At 41.6% G+C, this 19,285-nt stretch overlaps 1 non-coding gene across 1 annotated transcript; it reads left to right on the top strand.

Annotated features, from left to right (window-relative positions):
- Nucleotides 1–575: 575 nt before the first annotated feature.
- Nucleotides 576–682, top strand: LOC141616517 (small nucleolar RNA R71). Its single transcript, XR_012530862.1, has one exon. It is a non-coding gene; the product is annotated as a small nucleolar RNA R71 (small nucleolar RNA).
- The last annotated feature ends 18,603 nt before the right edge of the window (nucleotides 683–19,285 follow it).

Below are 19,285 nucleotides of genomic sequence, written 5' to 3'. Positions count from 1 at the left end.
AAAAGGGTCTTTGATTTTGGTTTCTCATGGGTGGTGGAGTGTATGTTGTTTGAGGGTTTTGAACATTTTGGCTTTTGTATGAGAGATTTGGATGGAATTTGGTGTTTTCATTGTAAAAGTTGGAATAAGGGGTACCACTCTTGTATGCTTGGAAAGCATTCACTTGTTCATTTGTTCCCCTACATTCACCTTGGTCATGTCCCAAAGTTCCACAATTCTCACATATCCCGCTTGGGATTGATGAGGATGCCATCATGGCATTAACATGATGCTTTGATGATTTTGAGTTTTCCTCAAGTCTAGCCATAGCTTGTTCAAACTTCAAGTTGATTGTGTCAATGTGAGCACTAAGTTGAGCACCCAATTGAGTAACGGAGTCCACTTCATGCTTTCCTCCTCTAGTAGCCTTGCGAGGTCTACTATATTGTGAGTTACGGACCGCCATTTCCTCAATCTTGTTCCATGTTTGATTGTCATCAACTTCGGTGAACATTCCATTTGATCCCATATTGAGAATGTTCCTAGAATCTTCATATAAACCATTCCAAAATTGTTGTACCAAAAACCATTCGCTAAGTCCATGGTGAGGACATGAGCGACAAATTCCCTTGAACCGCTCCCAAGCTTCATACAAAGACTCTTCATCCCTTTGCTTAAAACCCGTAATTTGAGCTCTTAGCATGTTAGTCTTTTCCGGTGGGTAGAATTTTTTGTAGAAAGCTAGAGACAACTTCTTCTAAGAATCTATTCCAAGGGTGGCCTTATCAAGGCCCTTCAACCATTGCTTCGCGGTGCCGATTAAGGAAAAAGGAAATAAGACCCATCTAATTTGGTCTTGAGTCACGCCCGTTTTAGAGATAGCATCACAATAGTCGCAAAAGGTTTCCATATGAGAATGAGGGTCCTCACTAGGCATCCCCCCGAATTGGCTCCTCTCAACTAATTGGATGAAGGCGAACTTGGCAATAAAATTTCCGGTTAGATGTTGCGGTGTAGGAGTACCATTTGGTAGATTCTCCACGGTGGGTACGGAGTGTGACGAGAATTTAGGCATTGTAGGTGGATTTTGTGGGGTATTGTGTAATGGGTTCTCTTCTCCTTCTATTGCGAAAGGATTGACAAACTCACTAGTGGGTTGAACAACTTCACATATACCTCTTAAATTCCTCCTAACAAGTCTCCTATTATTCGTCAAGGTTCTTTCGATTTCACGGTCAAAAGGTAACAAATCACCTTGTAACCTTCTAGACATGCAAAATATCAAACAACTCGAAAACAATTAGAACAAACCTTGAGGAATTTTACTTCCTCAAGGCGAAGAAAGACACAACTAATAACAATAAAAAGAAATCTAAATCAAACAAACACCGTCCCCGGCAACGGCGCCATTTTTGATGCGATCCCACTAAGTGTTCACAAATTAAGATGTGGTCGTTGGGTCACGGTCGAATAAAAACACAATTTATAGCTTCGCAAACAACTCTACAATTAGTAAAGAGGCAAGTAAAGGTCGGATCCCAAGGGACGGGTATTGAAATGAGATTTCTATTGCAACTAGTGGTGTTATAAGGGGTGTCACAAATTGGGTTGATGTAGAAGGTCACTAAACTAAAATAGCAATGAAAATAAACAAGCAAGATGAATTAAAGGGGTGTAAACAATTGATTAAAGGCACTAGGGTGTCATGGGATCATAGGGGAATCATGGGATATGATCATACAAACATGTTCTCAATTTATAAGCAAGCAATTATTGTTGTGATGGATTGAGTTGGGTTATATCTTACAATCCTAGGAAAGTTTGGGTCCCGGAGCCGAATCGATTAAATTGTACAACACCTACAAGTCGACTTAATCTTCCATACTCAACAACATGCATGGTCTAATGAGACTCGAGTTGGGTTATGTCTTACAAGTCTCATTGAAAAGATAGAAGATGATAGTAAATGCAAGGATTCATAGGCTTAGCATTTCATCAAATATAACATGTGCATGAGTTGAGATCAAAACAAGCAAGCAAATAAAACATGAAAGCATATTAATTTAAGCATGAATCATTCCCCATGTTGGTTTCCCCTAATCACCCATTAACCGTAGCTAAGAGACTACTCACTCATTATCATGTTGATCATGCTAGCAAGGTTGTCAATCATACCAACAATATGAAACATGATGAATAAATGAAAGTAATTAACAATAATTAAAAGGGATTAAGAGATTATACCTACTAATGATTCCAATAATAAAGCAAAGATAAAAGAAGTACTTGAATGCTTGATTGAAAGGTTGTCAATCTCCCAACAATAACCCAAATAATCTTCAATTACCCAAAATAAAGGATGAACAAGGGAGAGATTAAAGAACTAAAACTTGGATTAAAACTTGATTAATACTTGATTACAATATTAAAGAGAGATTTGATTGATATTAACTACACTAATTATTGATAAGAAGAACATGCTCTCCTAATTAGACTAATGGGGTATTTATAGTGGAAATTAGGGAGGATGCATTAGGGTTAACTAAGGGCTAAACTAGTAATTACACTTTTTAGATTGAGCAAGGAGGAGCCGGTATTTTTCGAGGGAAGGGCTTCTTTCTTCGTAGCTTGGAGAAGACAATTCGTGCTGTGCTGGAATCTGGGCGGAATAGGGTCGGGACGGGCGGATTCTGGCGTTGGAATCCGAGCGGATTCAAGGGAATCCGGACGGATTGTGGAGGGGGAATCCGAGCGGGTTAAGGCAAAGCCGCTCGGATTGTGCTGCTGCGGAACGGACGGATTGGTGACAATCCGCTCGGATTGTCAGTCAGCAACAAATCTTCTTCTTTTCTTCCCTTTTCTTCACAAATTCCTTGGGGATTTCCTTGGGGACTCAAGGATCCTTTCTCAACTTTGCTCTTCTACTATAATATGTACAAAGGCCTTCTAATCTTGTCTCTCCTTGATGCTTGGTCATTGAATTCGATCCATTTAGTCTCGTTTTGCCATGAAAATGCAAGATTCTTACTCCTTTCCTACCAAGGGATCAAAATCTCAAAGAATATGCAAAAAAAAGAACTAAAGATAAGAAATGACCCAAATAGGCACTAAAAAGCATGGGAACAAGGCTAATTCGGGGGCTAAGTATGCGCCAATTATGGTCACATCAAGGTTCATGCTGCTGTCCCTCAGGCATGGTGACCGGCTCAGGTAGGTCTAAAAGAATGGTAGAATCAATCAGATAGGTCTGGGGCTCAGGCCTAGGTATAGCACAGGGTTCCTACTCAGCCAAATGGTCAACAACAGGGAGGCGGGCAGGGTCAGGAAGTACCATCCACATAGATCCCCTCACCTTCCAGGCATAAGACCCGTCATCCAACTTCCTGAACTACCTATTCTGACGCCAATATTGGACGTTCATGGTAGGAACAGTCTCCACATACTCATCCCCCTCAGGAGGTGGGGCCTCAAAATCAGCCAGCCGCTAAGCTAGGCGGGTCACTATGGGCCCGCAAGCAATGTGTCGGGTCTCAGACTGTGCCGTATGCTCCAGACTAGAGCACACTATCCCTGGAGCACTATAATAAACCGGCTTCCTACGGTGCAACTTAAGGTAAGACATAAGTAATATGACCTCATGAGAATTAAGCTTACTCACATCATCTCTCGCATACAACAGACAAGTCATCATCCTCAGGAACATACGAAGGGAAAATGCTGCACATCATTAATCAACATAGCACTGGCACTAAGGGCAGGTCGGCGAGTCAAGAAAGGAAGGTAAAGAGGGGCACCACTATTCTTAGCCACATCACTCAGGTATCCCGTCCCCTCCTCCTCCAAACCCAGATGGCCCGCAAACTCATCCAAATTCCGTCCTCATTCATGAGACGGAAGTAGACGGTCTTCTCCTTCTTATCATACTCATACGAGCTCAGGAATTCTAAGGTCAGATGGGGGTAGGACTTCTTCCTTAACTGATATAACCCCTCCATTCCCAAAATCTCAAATATATGAATTATATCTCCCCTAATCCCCAAGGTCTCTAAAATTTCGGGGTTCACACACCGAGTAGGTCGGAAAGGACGCTTCATCAAGGCTACAAAGGCCTTGCGCTGCTTGAAATCAGAGAAAACTACAGATGGATATGCCTGCACCGGTGGAACTCCAGGTCCACTGCTTGACTGACCCGTCTCAAGTTGGACATTAGGACGGGTTCTCTTGTTGGGTAGGCCTCTGGTTTTCACCATGCTGCAAGGAAACAAGCTTTAACAAAGAGATTGACACACCAACATTTACTGCAAAAGACGGACTGTTTTCCAATGATGAACAAATTTTGTGACGAACTTTTAAGACAAATTTTATCAGAAATCACTAAATACTTTACTCATTACATCGTTCCCAGCTTCAAATTGTCTCAAACCGAAATGGTAATTAAACAAAACAAAAGGTATTTCGTTTTTAACAAACCCTAGAATTCGAAATCCAACTTTAAACCATGTAATTGCTCAAATAAGGGTATAATCAAGATTTATACACAATTAAATCTAAGAAATAACAAGAGGAAGGCTTAATTTCAGTTACCCAAGATGAAAATTCGAAGTATTGACAAAACCATACATAACTTTGAAAATAAAGGAAGGAAATTGAGTTAAAACCTTACCTTAAATTGGTTTATGGCAAGTGAGGACAAGTAGACTACCAAGAGTTCACCCAAAAGCTTGAGAAAGAAAGGGTATGGAGTTTTAGAGAGAAGGAGATGAGAAGATGGGAGGCGGAAATAAGGAAGAATGGGACGAAAATAGGGTTTTTGTATAACCCGCTTAAGTCCCGATAAAACAGTACTCGATCGAGTTTTCAAGGACAGTAGAGATTTTATTTGTCACAAAATAGACACTCGGTCGAGCACCTTCATACTCGACCGAGTATCGTCTACTCGGTCGAGTACAAATTTCTACTCGATCGAGTTTTCAAAAATGAAGACGGAATTGAATATTCTTTGTTCCTGCAAAATAAATAGCATAGTTCGGAGTTCCGTGCAATTGGCTCGTCACTCTTAGAGCTTATCCTACCACATAAACACACATCAACACGAATTTGTACATCCATTACCAATTCGATCATCATTTCTACATTCATTCCTCACTTTGCTATGAGACGATTACATTACACCTTTTAGCATACTTAGCAATTAATTACTGTACCTGCGAGGTTTAGCTCTTATACTACATCATCACACATCCCGCTAGTCACAAGGTACACACCTTAACCACATTTACAAGACAGCAATCATCACACAATGCAATCATCTTTAAACAAATTAGTTGACTTACCGCTGGTCACACATTGCAACAATCCAATCACCCACTCTAAACTTTTCCACACACACCTTGACACACATTATCATAAACACCGATGCACACGACAACCATCACTAAGCAATCAACGACTCTTACTTGCTACCCTTTTTTCCCGTGTCTGGCTTAAGTTCGATAGGGCCATGATTTTGAAATGAGGGCGCCTACTCACCCAAAATCTAGCATCGGCTGGGGCTCCCAACTCACATACACCAGGTTCATTTTAGTTGACACCCTACATTCATTAGATTCATTGGTTCAGGTTCTAAAATCGTCGGCTCTGATACCACTTTGTAACACCCCCGTACACCAGAATGCCTTACCAAGGACCAGCTCCGTGTCTGAGGGTGTCACCATCTCGGTTTCCCGAGGAAGTAGATCAAATAGGACGATAAAAGAACATTTATAACGCATTAATGTATCTTATACAACATAACTCTGTATACATTCCTCTATAACAATAAGAACTACTACACTCGTGTTACAACACTTCTAGACCGGTAGCGTGATGACTCGATCCCTCTAATCCTAGCATCTACAAGCAACAGTACCTGCTAAGCCAACTGCTCACCATCCCCGAATGGATCACCGCATATATCACAAAACAACACGGGGTCAGTACTGACTAATCAAAAGTACAACAAATAAACAATGTAACCAGCTGATCACCCTTTAACCCAGTCTCTCGATCTCGCACAGTAACCGACTACACACTGACGTGTGTAGCCCTGCCAGATTACCCATCGCAACAGGCAATCCTCGCCGCCAGTGGGTGACCGCAACCCATCCCACCTAGTCCAGCTCATCAACGAGCAACTAACTATCCATGTCCCTTAATGTGCACATCCCCTCCCATGGCGGGTTCCACGGAGGGCGAACTAGGGTGTGAAGCCACTCCCGCAAGTGACTCCACCATAACCACAACACACACAACATCATAGCTGTCACCACGTCTCCACACCAAAACCGTCACAACAACGCCCGGACACCGATGATCAGCAGATAACAATAATTATGAAACAGTAATAATCTCAATCAATTAACAGTATTGAGTAGGGAAACCCTACCTCGTCACAAACCATCAAAGACATCCATATACAGCCAAGCAGGACTCCAATATGCATCCTACAACGATAACCACTTCTTATTACACAACTATCCTCCATAAACTACCCAAAAGAAACACAAGGCAGAGACTTACCAAACAAAGCGCATCGACGGCGGCATAGACGACCACCACGCACGCCATCCTTCCTAAGCGAATCCCGTCCTTCCCATGGTGGAGGTTTAGGCTATATGTATGAGAGTGTGTAGAGATGGGGTGATAGGAGAGGGAGGTAGGCTAGGGTTAGAGAAAGAGGAACTATCGAGGAAATGGGGAAAAATGAAATGAATCTCGCGAACTTGCGTTTTATATTATCATGTCGACAGCAGCCATACTCGGTCGAGTACTGGAGTACTCGGTCGAGTAGGCTCTACTCGGTCGAGTATAGGTGATACTAGGCCGATTAGCCTCTACTAGGTCGAGTAAGCAATCCTATAACACTCATGTTATAAGCCTGATCCCTCGCCCATTCATCCCTACTGTCTGTCTTGGTCAACCGGGTCGGTCAACAGAGTCCTTGAATATCCTTGGTATTACAGCTTCGGCCGCTAGTTCTCGTTCTTTGATGGTGGTGGGCTGGAAGGTTGCTACCTTCATTTATCCTGAAAGGCTTATGAGGCAAATGGGGCATCAACAAAAGGTGCCCGCTCAAGATACTCTCGTCCAAGAGAGTGTTTTTTGAAACTCCGAGCTTGTGGAGGTCTTCGAAAGATGGTGGGCCACTCGGCCGATTTTAGAGGTACCAAACCTCGTTGCCACGACATGGGTGACTCCCGCTTATGTCAAGTGGTCAAGAGCTCAGACCTTGGAGGAAAGGTCCAAATCTCGTAAGGAAGAGGTCATTGACTTGAAGTATAGAGAGGTTGGCAAGACCAACCGTGCCTTATTTGACGATTTTGCCGATGATGTTAGCCTGGATGTAATGAGGCCACCAAAAAGGAGAAGCTCGGGTCCCAAAGAGGTAGTGTGTCGTGTATGGGGATCAGCTTGGACCGAGTGTGGGGTCTTGCAAGAGACCGGAGGCCATCGCCGTTGTAGATCTGTTAGGGATCCGTTTCGAAGAAGAAGTTAATGCTAAGCGGGCCAACACGAAGAACAAGGGAAAGATGTACCCCGAGGGAAAGGGTAAGGGTAGAATCGAAGAATGAAGACCTCCATTACCTGTTTTATTATTATGTTGTATTTGTGTTGTGAGTTTTTATTATGTTGTACTAGCTATGTATTGTGTAATTTCTGCTAGTTTTACTATGTGAGATCTCTTAGTCGACACTCTACCTTTGACATGTTGTAGACTTGCTTAGCTTTATTTGTTGTCAAATTTGTAATCCTTCTCATTATTAATTAAATAAGAGGATTGCTTGTGTTAAAAGAGTTGTGAACGCTTATTTCTTCAATCCATTTTGTAAAGGCAATTAGGTTTAAATTATCCTAAACATTGCACTTGGGAAATGGGATTTTTGTGGGAAGGGAGAAAGGCTTTTTTTTGTATATATTTTTTTGTGGAAAAGGGAATGTTTTTCCGTTTCCTTTTTTTGGTGTTGATATGGGTGATTTTTTTGTATGTGGGGATGGTGGTATCCTTCTTGTGTAAGAAAGGACTGCCTACGTATCCACCTGAAAAGGTGAAATCAAACCATGATCGTAGTTCGAAATATTTTGTAAATTTTATTTGGGTTTTGTGGTTGTATCCTTCTTGTGTAAGAAAGGCTTGCCTACGTATCCACTTGAAAAGATGAAATCAAACCATGCTCGTAGTTCAGGTGTTTGGTTTGAGTGCAAATGGATGTTGCCTTCGACAGATCAAAGAGCGTTTGAAATGTGGCAAGGTGCCGTAACTTAGACTCTATAAAATATGCAATTTCAAATCAGAATGCGTTGAGGAACTTGAGTTGAAAGGGATATTGTGGTCGCTAGTTATAAAACTAGGGTAAGGTTTGTTGGTTGCTAGGTCTCAAGGGTAGTATTTCTTAAGTTGGTCTAGGTTGGTGGTTTGTGAAACCCTCCCCATCTAGGTCACTCAATCTCACTACGCCCCCCGAAAGTATTTTCATGACCAGGTATGGCTCGGCCCAATTGGGTTTGAAATTCCCCCCCGGATCGATGGGTAGTGGTGCTCAAACGGACTTGAGGACCAAGTCGCCTTCTTTGATGTTCTTGGGTTTGACCTTTTTGTTGAATGCCGGTTGTATACGTTGTTGGTATAGCGGGACGTTGTGCAAGGCATTAAGTCGCCGTTTGTCTAGAAGTGTGAGTTTTTCGACCTTCGATGAGTCTATTCCGCCTCAGGAACCTGGCTCTCCAGTAGGATGCGTAGAGATGGGATCTCCAACTCTCTTGGCTGAACCGCCTCTATACCGTATGCTAGGTAGAAGGGTTTGGCTCCTGTGGGTGTTCGAATGGAGGTTTGGTATCCCCGGAGCGCGAATACGAGTTTGCTCGGCCAATCGCGGTAATGATCTTGCATCTTTTGATGATGGTGACAAGAGTTTTATATGCTGCCTCTACCGCTCCGTTGGTTTGGGGACGGTAGGGGGATGATCGATGTCGCTTGATTTTGTATTTGTCCAGCAAGGATTGTGTTTCCGCCCGGAAGTGGGAGCCGTGGTCGCTGATGAATTCATGGAGTACCCCATATCTGCAGATGATGTTGTCCTAGATAAACTTGGCCACTTGTTTGGCGGTCAAGACTGCATAGGACTATGCTTCCACCCATTTGGTAAAGTAGTCGATGTCGACGAGGACGAAGCAATGCCCTTTGGTGCCCACCGGGTTGACTGTCTCGATGATGTCGACACCCCAGGTCGAAAAAGGCCAGGGTGATGTCATGGTGTACAAAAGGGATGGCAGTATGTGTTGTATGTTGGCGAAGATTTGGCAATTGTGGTAATGTTTGACATAGGTTCTGCAATCGGCTTCCATGGTGGTCCAGTAGTAGCCTAACCGCACGAGTTTTCGGGTTAGCATCATTGCGTTCATGTGAGGGCCGCATTCTCCGTCGTGGACCTCTCCCATGACTTTTTTTGCTTTGTGATGATCAATGCAAAGGAGAAGAATCCCTTTGGGTGTTCTTTTGTATAGTTGTTCTTATATTATCACGAATTATGATACAAGTAAACAGATGGCTCTTTGTCCTCTGGTATCAGAGTTGGGAGGGAATTCGTTGTTGGTTTTATAGTTGAGGATGGCCTGGTACCAAGGTTCGACATGGTTTTCCTCGTCGTTGTTGATGGCACAGATGTGAGCTGGCTCGCTCCTTCTCTCGACACATAGGGGCATTGATGTCATGTCGTCAGGTATGTTGATGAGTGCGGCACGTTTTTCTAGGAAATCAGCAAATTGATTTTCCTCTCGTGGTAAGTGGAAGTAATCGACTTGGTCGAAGAACTCGGCCTCTTTATTCATTTTTGCTCGGTAGGGTTCTAAGCTATCGCTTCGGATTTTCCATGATCTGGACACCTTATTGATGATGAGTGAGAAATCACCGTTGACCCTCAAGACCCTTAATGCCAAGTGTTATGGCTGCTTGTATGCCGATGAGGCATGCTTCGTATTTGGCGGCATTGTTGGTGGGGGAAGTCCAGCTTGACTGAGATTGGAACATGTCCCCCCTCTGGTGATATTATAAGGATTCCTACCTCGAAGCCTCTCAGGTTTGACGCACCATCGAAGTATACGTCCCATGCGTCGGTATCGGCACAAAGGATGTCTTCGTCAGGAAGTGACCACGTGTCGGTCGTTAAATCCTCATTGATGGGGTTTTCTGCTAGGAAATCGGCGACTGCCCTTCCCTTGATAACCTTGAGGGGTACGAATTTGAGATCAAATTTAGATAGCATGAGTGTCCATATATACACCTTTCCGTTTAGTACGGTTTTTTCGTAGATGTATTTGACCGGATCCATCTTGGAGTAGATGTGAATCGTGTAGCTGAGCATGTAGTGTCGCAGCTTCTTTGTTGACTAAACTACGGCAAGGCATGTCTTTTCCAGTTGGGTGTACCTTGTCTCATACTCAACGAACTTTTTGTTGATGTAGTAGATGGCTTGTTCTTCTCCGTTGATTGTTTATGCTAGCATTGCTCCCATGGCTGTGTCGGTGACAGTCAGGTATAGGGATAAGGGAATTTCTTGTTGAGGTGGCATGAGGACGGGATGTTTGGATAGGATTTCCTGTCGAAGGTCTTTTGACAGTCGTCGTCCCAGTCGGTGTGATCGGAGGCGCAAAGCTTCTTTAAGATCGGTTCGCAAATCATAGTGAGTTTGGCTATGAAGCGCCTGTTGTATTGAACTTGACCGAGAAATCCCCGAATCTCCTTCCCACTCTTAGGTCGAGGCATTTGTTGAAGAGCCTTAATTTTGGTAGGATCAATTTCGATGCCTCTTTTGCTGACGACGTGTCCCAGGAGTTTTCCGGAGGTGACCCCGAATGCAATTTTCGGAGGATTTAGTCTCATCTTGTATTTCCGTAGACGAGCGAAGAATTTCCAGAGGGCGTTGATGTGGCCATCCCGCTCTTTTGATTTGACAATCATTGTAATATTACAGTTTTCTATGTCTTTGGGTACTTTATCGAGTGGGGCTTACTCTCTCGAGTAAGTATGTTTTTATATGAAACAGTGTTCTGTCTGATGGGTACTCGACCGAGTAAGTGTGGCAGTCGATCGAGTAAGTCGGTTTACGGGTGATTTACGACGGGTTTGTTAATAATGCGGATTAATATATATTAAGTTCTGTCATCTCTCTTTAAACACTTTTACAAAACCTAAACCACTGTCAATAGAAGTTTCAAGTTACATTGTCTTGTCCCTTCGCATTATTAACAAATCCCAAAGTTAGAGGTGTCGATTTTCGTTTTTCTTTACATATTCGTGATCCTTGCGTCAAGGGTAAGTCTTACATATCATTTTCTTATTGTTTCATTAAGTTTGGTTAAACCATAATTTGGGGATTCGGGATTTTTGGTGATGATGTGTTATGGTAGTAATAATATGTATGTATGTATATGAGGAGGGTTTGTTGAGGAGAGATTCTGAGACAGCTGTTTGATCGTCTGATTTCGTGTTGCTTTCCAGGTAGGGTTCTCCCTACTCAGTATTAGTTACATGATATGTGTGGTGGTTGTGTTGTGATTATTGATAAAGTATATTGTTGGTTGATCTTGACGGTTGTTGGTTTATATTGTTGATTGTTGTTGTATAACTGTCTGTGATATTCGGGGCGCGTCCCTGGCTGAGTGGAGTCAGTTGCCGGACTGGCTTCATGCCCTTGGTTCGCCCTCTGTGGAACCCGCCACGGGAGGGGATGTGCACATTAAGGAAACTTGGGTTTATCGCTCAGTGGTTGATGAGCGGGGATTTGGTGGGTACGGCTGCGGTCCTCCACTAGCGATGTGGAGTACTTGTTGCGATGGGTACTCTGGCATGACTACACACTTTAGTGTGTAGTCAGTTGTGTGGAGATTGATTATGGAGACTGGAGAATTATTGTGTTGTGAGTTGTTTTGTTACTTGTTTCATTGTGGCATTGTTTTGTGTAATTAGTACTGACCCCGTTTAAATGTTTTGAAAACTGTGGTGATCCATTCGGGGGTGGTGAGCAGTTATTGAGCAGGTATGAGATGATGCGTATGGGATAGCTGGGATGAGTCACCACATTGCAGTTTAGAAGTCTTTCGTTGTGTCTGACACTTTATAGTATTTTGATAGTAGACAGTTTTGAGAACTTGTATTCCTTTTTATCAGTTTTGGAGTTGGTATGTAATCACTTTAAACGTTATTCACTTTTAAGTACGTTTAACTATTGTCTTATGATTATCATTGCTTCGGGTAACCGAGATGGTGACGTTATTATACCTTAAGTGGTCCTGGTAAGACACTTGGAGTATGGAGGTGTCACAAAGTGGTATCAGAGCGACGATCTTGAAACCTGTAACCAATGAACCTAATGAACATAGGGAGTCAAACTAAAATGAACCCGGGGTAGAAATTGTAGGAGCTAATGCAAAGACTTAGGAGACGTCCTAAAGTCGCGAACTCGCCCTACAATTTTGAACCGGTCACCATGGGATATGAGTCGGGATCGCTATGTGTTTATTTTGTGAATTGTGTACCTATATAGTGATGTGTGGCATGAATCGGAGGATGTATGTATGTGGAGAATGGGGAATGTGTAGAGAAAGATGGTGATGATGTGATTCTGTATGTGATGGTTGAAAGCATGTTGCATGATAGTTGGTTTACAATGTTGGTTGGAATCGTTGGAAAAGTTTATGAGAATGATAAATGATGTGGTAGAAAAAGAAAATAGTTCATATATGATAATATGTGATGAATAATGATGTTGCAGGATGAATGATTTATAATGTGGCAATCTTAGTAGCATGAGATTAGGCGATGTAATATGGTTATACATTTTGTTTCCGTAAAGTTATATAATAAAGTTATATACTGTATGCATGCGTAAGATAAAGTGTATGATGGATGATGGATGATGGATAATGTTGCATAAGATTATGATTTCATGATTTAAGCATGTTTATATGACTGAAGTGGATTTTTTATAATGTTGATATGTTAATAACACATGAATGGGAATTTGATGTTCTATATTATGTCATTGTTCTTACGTAAGGCTATAGAATAAAAGCATGCGGGCAATACATGAGTGGTAAGTTGAATAATATATGTGCATGATGGAAGTTGTTGTTTAGCTTTTGTAAATAGTAACATGTGGTTAGGGATACTGGTTTTCTGAGTATTGAGTTGTTTGTTTACCTTGTTGTTGTTTAAGTTGTTTGGAAGTAAAAATCGAATAGTTATGTTGTCTGATTACAACAAAGTTGCCTTTAAACTGTTATAACTTGAGATGCATAAATGATTTTGATTTGATTACAATTGGAGGTGATAGCTTGTTCTTTTACGATTCTAACGATAGATCACACGCCCAAAACGACCAGGAAACGAGTGAGTTATAACCGCTTTACGAAAATTGGACAGTGCTGAGAAATGCGTAGGGTACTCGATCGAGTGGCCCTTACTCGATCGAGTGCACCTCTTGTTACTCGATCGAGTAGCCCTTACTCGATCGAGTAGCCCTGGCAATTTGTTTTACGTGCTTCTGACCTTCACCTACTCGATCGAGTAAGTCACTCACTCGATCGAGTGACCTGTACTCGATTTAGTGACCCCAGTTTTGGGATATGCTTATCTTATGACTTCGTTGCCTATTATGTTTAATTCGAAGGTGTTATTTGGCTTCCTTATGCATTTTTTTACGTATTTTTTAGCCCTGATGCGTAAGTTACCCAATCTTGTGATGTAAGGACTGGCACCAGTGGTTAGTATGACCTCGGTGGGGAGGGCATGAGTTATATGTGGTTTTGATGGCTAGTGGAAAAGAAAATAAAGATTGGTAAGGCTTATTAAGGCATGGAGTATGTTTTTTGAGATGAGATGAGTGACATGATTGTGTGTTGAGTAATGTAAAAGTAAGTGAGTATGGGTAAGGGATGATGTGAGTCTAAGGAACGTGAGAATGAAAAGATTGAGAGGAAGGATGTGGATAATGGCAACTCGAGATGTGTAAGGAATTATGGAGGGAGATGTTTAGATTGTGTTGGTTAAGAGTGTATGTAATGAAAGATCGTTGTAGAGAAATAGAGCAGAGTGGTATATAGTGAACTTAATGGAGACATGTCGTGACGTGAATTTGCAGATAGTGAGTGAGTTTGGGAATTTGTATTATCGAGGGGTGAAACTAATGTGTGATTTCCTTAGACAATTAACGATATGAAATGAATTTTAATTTCTAGAGACGTAAAAGGGAGATGCAATTGATTGAACAGTAATGGGTGGATTAGTGGCAAGTATGAGACAGTACCATGATGGGAGAAGATCCATGGTAAGAAAGAGCGAGATGGTACTGATATGAAAGAGATTTGAGTTTTGGAGCAATGATAAGGGAACCGGAGCACTAAGGAGTTAGGTAGAAGTATTAAGGAGTCGAATTGTTAATTGGTATTGTTGAGTGTAAAGAGAAAAGAAGGATAAAATTAAGCTGAGAAAAATGTTGACTGGAGTTATGTGATATAAAAGTAAGGAATCGTCGAGATGTATGATACTATCATGGGGATTTGAGTTTACGGTTATATAGGAGTTCAAGGACGAAATGTTAATCTGAGTTTCGAGGAATTAAAGAAAGTAAAAAGTTGGGTAAAGGATTTGCACGATATGAGATCTTGGTGGTGAATTGGGTGGCGAAACAATTAAGCATAGAATTGGAAATAATATTGAGGTAATTTTGTTGATGGATTCGATGTTAGTTATTTGGGATGTTAACCGAAGATAGGAAATTAACTGTTATATTTAGAGGTGAGTGGAAGAGATTGTTATACGAGCAGTGGTTTTATTGTGGTATTGTCAATAGTGGTTAAAGGTGATGATGGATAAGAAAGATAACAATTCTAAAGAGGTTGATTTTGTAGAGGCCGGATTGAAATGTATGATTGTAAGGAAGTATAAGATCTGGTTATATGAGGCAGGTGCTGGTAATTGAATATTAAAGGTATGGTTATACATGGCAGGAGGCGATAGTTATGCAAATGGGAGAATATGTTACGAGGGGCATACGAGTTAAGCTCGGGCAAGAGGTAACCTTTATCAGTGGTAACTTACGTGATCAGGATTGACTAGTTGGATGTGATTACTGGTCTATGATGTGTATAAATGTTTGTGTGAGGTTCTAACCTCACAAGAAGTGGTATGGTGTAATAGTTATAAAGTTGTTATTTGAATGTTCTGTAATGCATGTTGGGTACGGTAATCTAATGGAATGATGTTCAAAAGTGATAGTTTGGGTGATCTAGCATGGCTAGGTATACTAGTATGTGTATTCATGATATATGTTTATTCGGTGAAAAGGTATGGATGATATTCATGAGATTTTTGTCTTTTTATTCCGTATAATATGTTGTGTTGTGATCTAGTAAAACAGTTTGGAGTAAGTTTCTTGTCCGGAAAGTTATACTAAGTCAGTGCTTATGGGAATTGTGTGTAGTTGTGATGTCTATTGATGTGGTTGTTGTGCCTTGGGTGGTGATCCGGGCACGGTACTTCGTGTTGTAATGCGGGTATTTTCGCGATGCGCTGCGGCTGTTGGTGGCGGCGTTGCGATGCCGGCACTGGTTGTGGTGTAGGCGGGATGATTACAATTCGAGTTTCGAAAGTACATACCAGTTATGCGTAGATTGTTATTTTGTTGCTGCTGTTTCCTGCGAGTTTCAGTGTAGACAAATAGACGGTTGTTTTGTTTATTGATGTTTCTTACCAGTTTCAGCTTGGGAGTGAATGTAGAGTATGATATGGAAGAGAGTTGTGTATGTTTCCGTTGTTGTCATGGTATAGTGATATTTTGTTGATGCGACTCAGTTGTGAGAGGTTGTTACAGTAGTTTGACCTTGTTTTAGATGAGGCTTTGGTAGATATGGTAATGGCAAGTGAATAGTGGAACATGTGTTGTTCTGATCTGAAAGCTGCAGGTAGTTCATAATCTTTCATTGAGACAGTGAGTATAAGGTGTTGGTAATTAGTTTCATGTTAAGTTATGGATGAGTTTTGCGGTAATGAAAGAAAATAACATGAGGATCTAGTGTGAGTGTATGTAATAATTGTGGACCGTGAGTTATGAGTATGGAGATAGAAGCATGTATAGAGGACTATGTCACTTTGGCGGTAATAGGGAAAAGTTGAAGTTTTGGTTAAGCTAAAGATTTTGTGGCATAGGTTAGGTGATGTGTCGAGTGAATTGAAGTATAAGAACTAGTAAGTAAGAGAGCCTTAGATATAGGAATGGTGAGTGTTTAGATTATAGGCGGCTATCTTTGACATGCGGTGGTGATGTGGATAATGAGAAGATATAACTAAGGATTTAGTATTAGTGAGTTACGAGGAGGTAAGATTTGTCTTAAGAGGAGTAGGATGCTATAAATGATAGTTTCATGGTTGTGCATGTTGTAGTATAATTGGAAGTAGAATGTTGGTGTAGCATAAAGGATGAATCTTTATTGTGGTTGATATTGTTAAAAGGTCATGGTCGTGCTTGTAGTAGTTCAATGTTTAGGAATGGGAGAATAGATAGTGTTGACAGTTGGATGATGATATTTATGAGTTCGATGGAGTTGACAGTTGGATGGTGATGTTATTGAGTAAACTTCGAGGACGAAGTTCCTTTTAAGGGTGGTAGAATGTAACATTCCGTTTGATGTTATGAGTGTCTTGATATCGCATTTTCTAGTGGATAATATGTTACGGAGCTAGCAGCGTTTGTGGATAGTAGTTGCTAGTGTTTGGAGTTGGTGTCGAGAGAGACTATGATTTAGTTGATATGATATTATGAGCCGTGTTGTGAAGGTAGGCATAGTTGGTGGAGTTGGTGTTAAGAGTTCATGTTTGATAGGTTGGGGTTTTGTTTTGAGACTTTAGTTGCGTTGTTGTGTCTTAATCGAGTTAGTATGTTGTTTAGGTATGGGTTGAACTTCGGGGACGAAGTTCTTCCTAAGGAGGGAAGACTGTAATACTACGGTTTTCTATGTCTTTGGGTACTCTATCGAGTGGGGCTTACTCTGTCGAGTAAGTATGTTTTTTTACGAAACAGTGTTCTGTCTGATGGGTACTCGATCAAGTAAGTGTGGCACTCGATCGAGTAAGGGTCACTCGATCGAGTAAGTGACTTACACGATTGAGTAATTCGGTTTACGGGTGATTTGCGACGGGTTTTTTAATAATGCGGATTAATATATATTAAGTTCCGTCATCTTTGTTTAAACACTTTTACAAAACCTAAATCACAGTCAAGAGAAGTTTCAAGTTATGTTGTCTTGTGCGTTCGCATTATTAGTAAATCCCGGAGCTAGAGGTGTTGCTTTTCGTTGTTCTTTACATATTCGTGATCCTTGCGTCAAGGGTAAGTCTTACATATCATTTTCTTATCGTTTTGTTAAGTTTGGTTAAACCCTAATTTGGGAATTTGGGGGTTTTGGGTGATGATGTGTTATGGTAGTAATAATATGTATGTATGTATGTATAGGAGGAGGGTTCGTTGAGGAGAGATTTTGAGACAGCTGTTTGATCGTCTGATTTCGTGTTGCTTTCCAGGTAGGGTTCTCCCTACTCAGTATTAGTTATATGATATGTGTGGTGGTTGTGTTGTGATTACTGATTAAGTTTATTATTGGTCGATCTTGATGGTTGTTGGTTTATATTGTTGATTGTTGTTGTATAACTGTCTGTGATATTTGGGGCACGTCCCTGGCTGAGCGGAGTCACTTGCGGGAGTGGCTTCACGCCCTTGGTTCGCCCTATGTGGAACCCGCCACAAGAGGGGATGAGCACATTAAGGAAACTTGGGTTTATCGCTCAGTGGTTGATGAGCGTGGATTTGGTGGGTACGGCTGCGGTTCCACACTGGCGGTGTGGAGTACTTGTTGTGATGGGTACTCTGGCAGGACTACACACTTTAGTGTGTAGTAAAGTGTGTAGTCAGTTGTGTGGAGATTGATTATGGAGGCTGGAGAATTGTTGTGTTGTTGAGTTGTTTTAGTACTTGTTTCATTATGGCATTATTTTGTGTAATTAGTACTGACCCCGTTTAAATGTATTGAAAACTGTGGGGATCGTTTCGGGGGTGGTGAGCAGTTATTGAGCAGGTATGAGACGATGCGTATGGAATAACTGGGATGAGTCAGCACGTTGCAGTTTAGAAGTCTTCCGCTGTGTCTGACACTTTATAATATTTTGATAGTAGACAGATTTGAGAACTTGTATTCCTTTTTTATCAGCTTTGGAGTTGGTATGTAATCACTTTAAACGTTATTCACTTTTAAGTACGTTTCGCTATTGACTTATGATTATCATTGCCTCAGGTAACCGAGATAGTGACATTCTCATACCTTAAGTGGTCCTGGTAAGGCACTTGGAATATGGGGAGTGTCACAATCATGTCATCGACATATACCTCCACCTCTTTGTGCATCATGTCGTGGCGATTCTTTGATAAGCTGCTCCGACGTTGATTAGACCGAATGGCATGACAGTGTAGCAATACATACCTTACTGTGTAGTGAATGCAGTTTTGTGCATGTCTTCCTTAGACATTTTGATCTGGTTGTACCCAGAATACCCATCCATGAATGATAACAAGGCATGCTCGGCGGTGTTGTCCACCAAGATGTCAACATGTGGCAGAAGGAAGTCGTCTTTTGGGCTTACATTGTTCAGATCCCTGAAGTCGACGCAAACCCGGATTCTCCCGTCTTTCTTGGGTACAGGAACAATGTTGGCCACCTAGTCAGAGTATTCGGACACTTTGATGAACCCGGCTTTGAACTGTTTGTCCACTTCTTCCTTGTTTTTCAAGGCGCATTCGGCGCAACTTTTGTTTCACGGGTTTAGCTCCGGGTTTAATGGGTATCATGTGCTCTGCAATATCCTTGTCGATCCCACGCATGTCTTTGTAGGACCTAGCGAATACGTCCTTGTATTCGTGTAGGAGGTTGATGAACTGATGTCTTTCCGAGGGCTCAAGGGTGGTCCTTATCCTAAGTTCTTTAGGCGTGTTGTCGGTTCCTACGTTAATAGGTTTGGTCTCCTCAATGATGGGGGTCGTATTCTATTGTTTGTCAAATTTTTTGGCTATGCGAGGTGGGTGGTCACTCAAGTCAAATTCTTCATGTTCGTTCAGAATTGCATTGCAGTTAAAATGAGACGAGTCATAAGCAAACTTAGTGTTCATTAAGTTGACTTGAGTAAAAATCTCGGACAGGACATACATCTCATGGGAAGTCAGAGGCG

This window comes from Silene latifolia, chromosome 11 (genome assembly GCF_048544455.1).
Source record: "Silene latifolia isolate original U9 population chromosome 11, ASM4854445v1, whole genome shotgun sequence".
NCBI classification, from domain to species: Eukaryota; Viridiplantae; Streptophyta; class Magnoliopsida; order Caryophyllales; family Caryophyllaceae; genus Silene; species Silene latifolia.
Note: the sequence above shows the minus strand (reverse complement) of the source record. Positions and strands in the feature narration are given on the sequence as shown.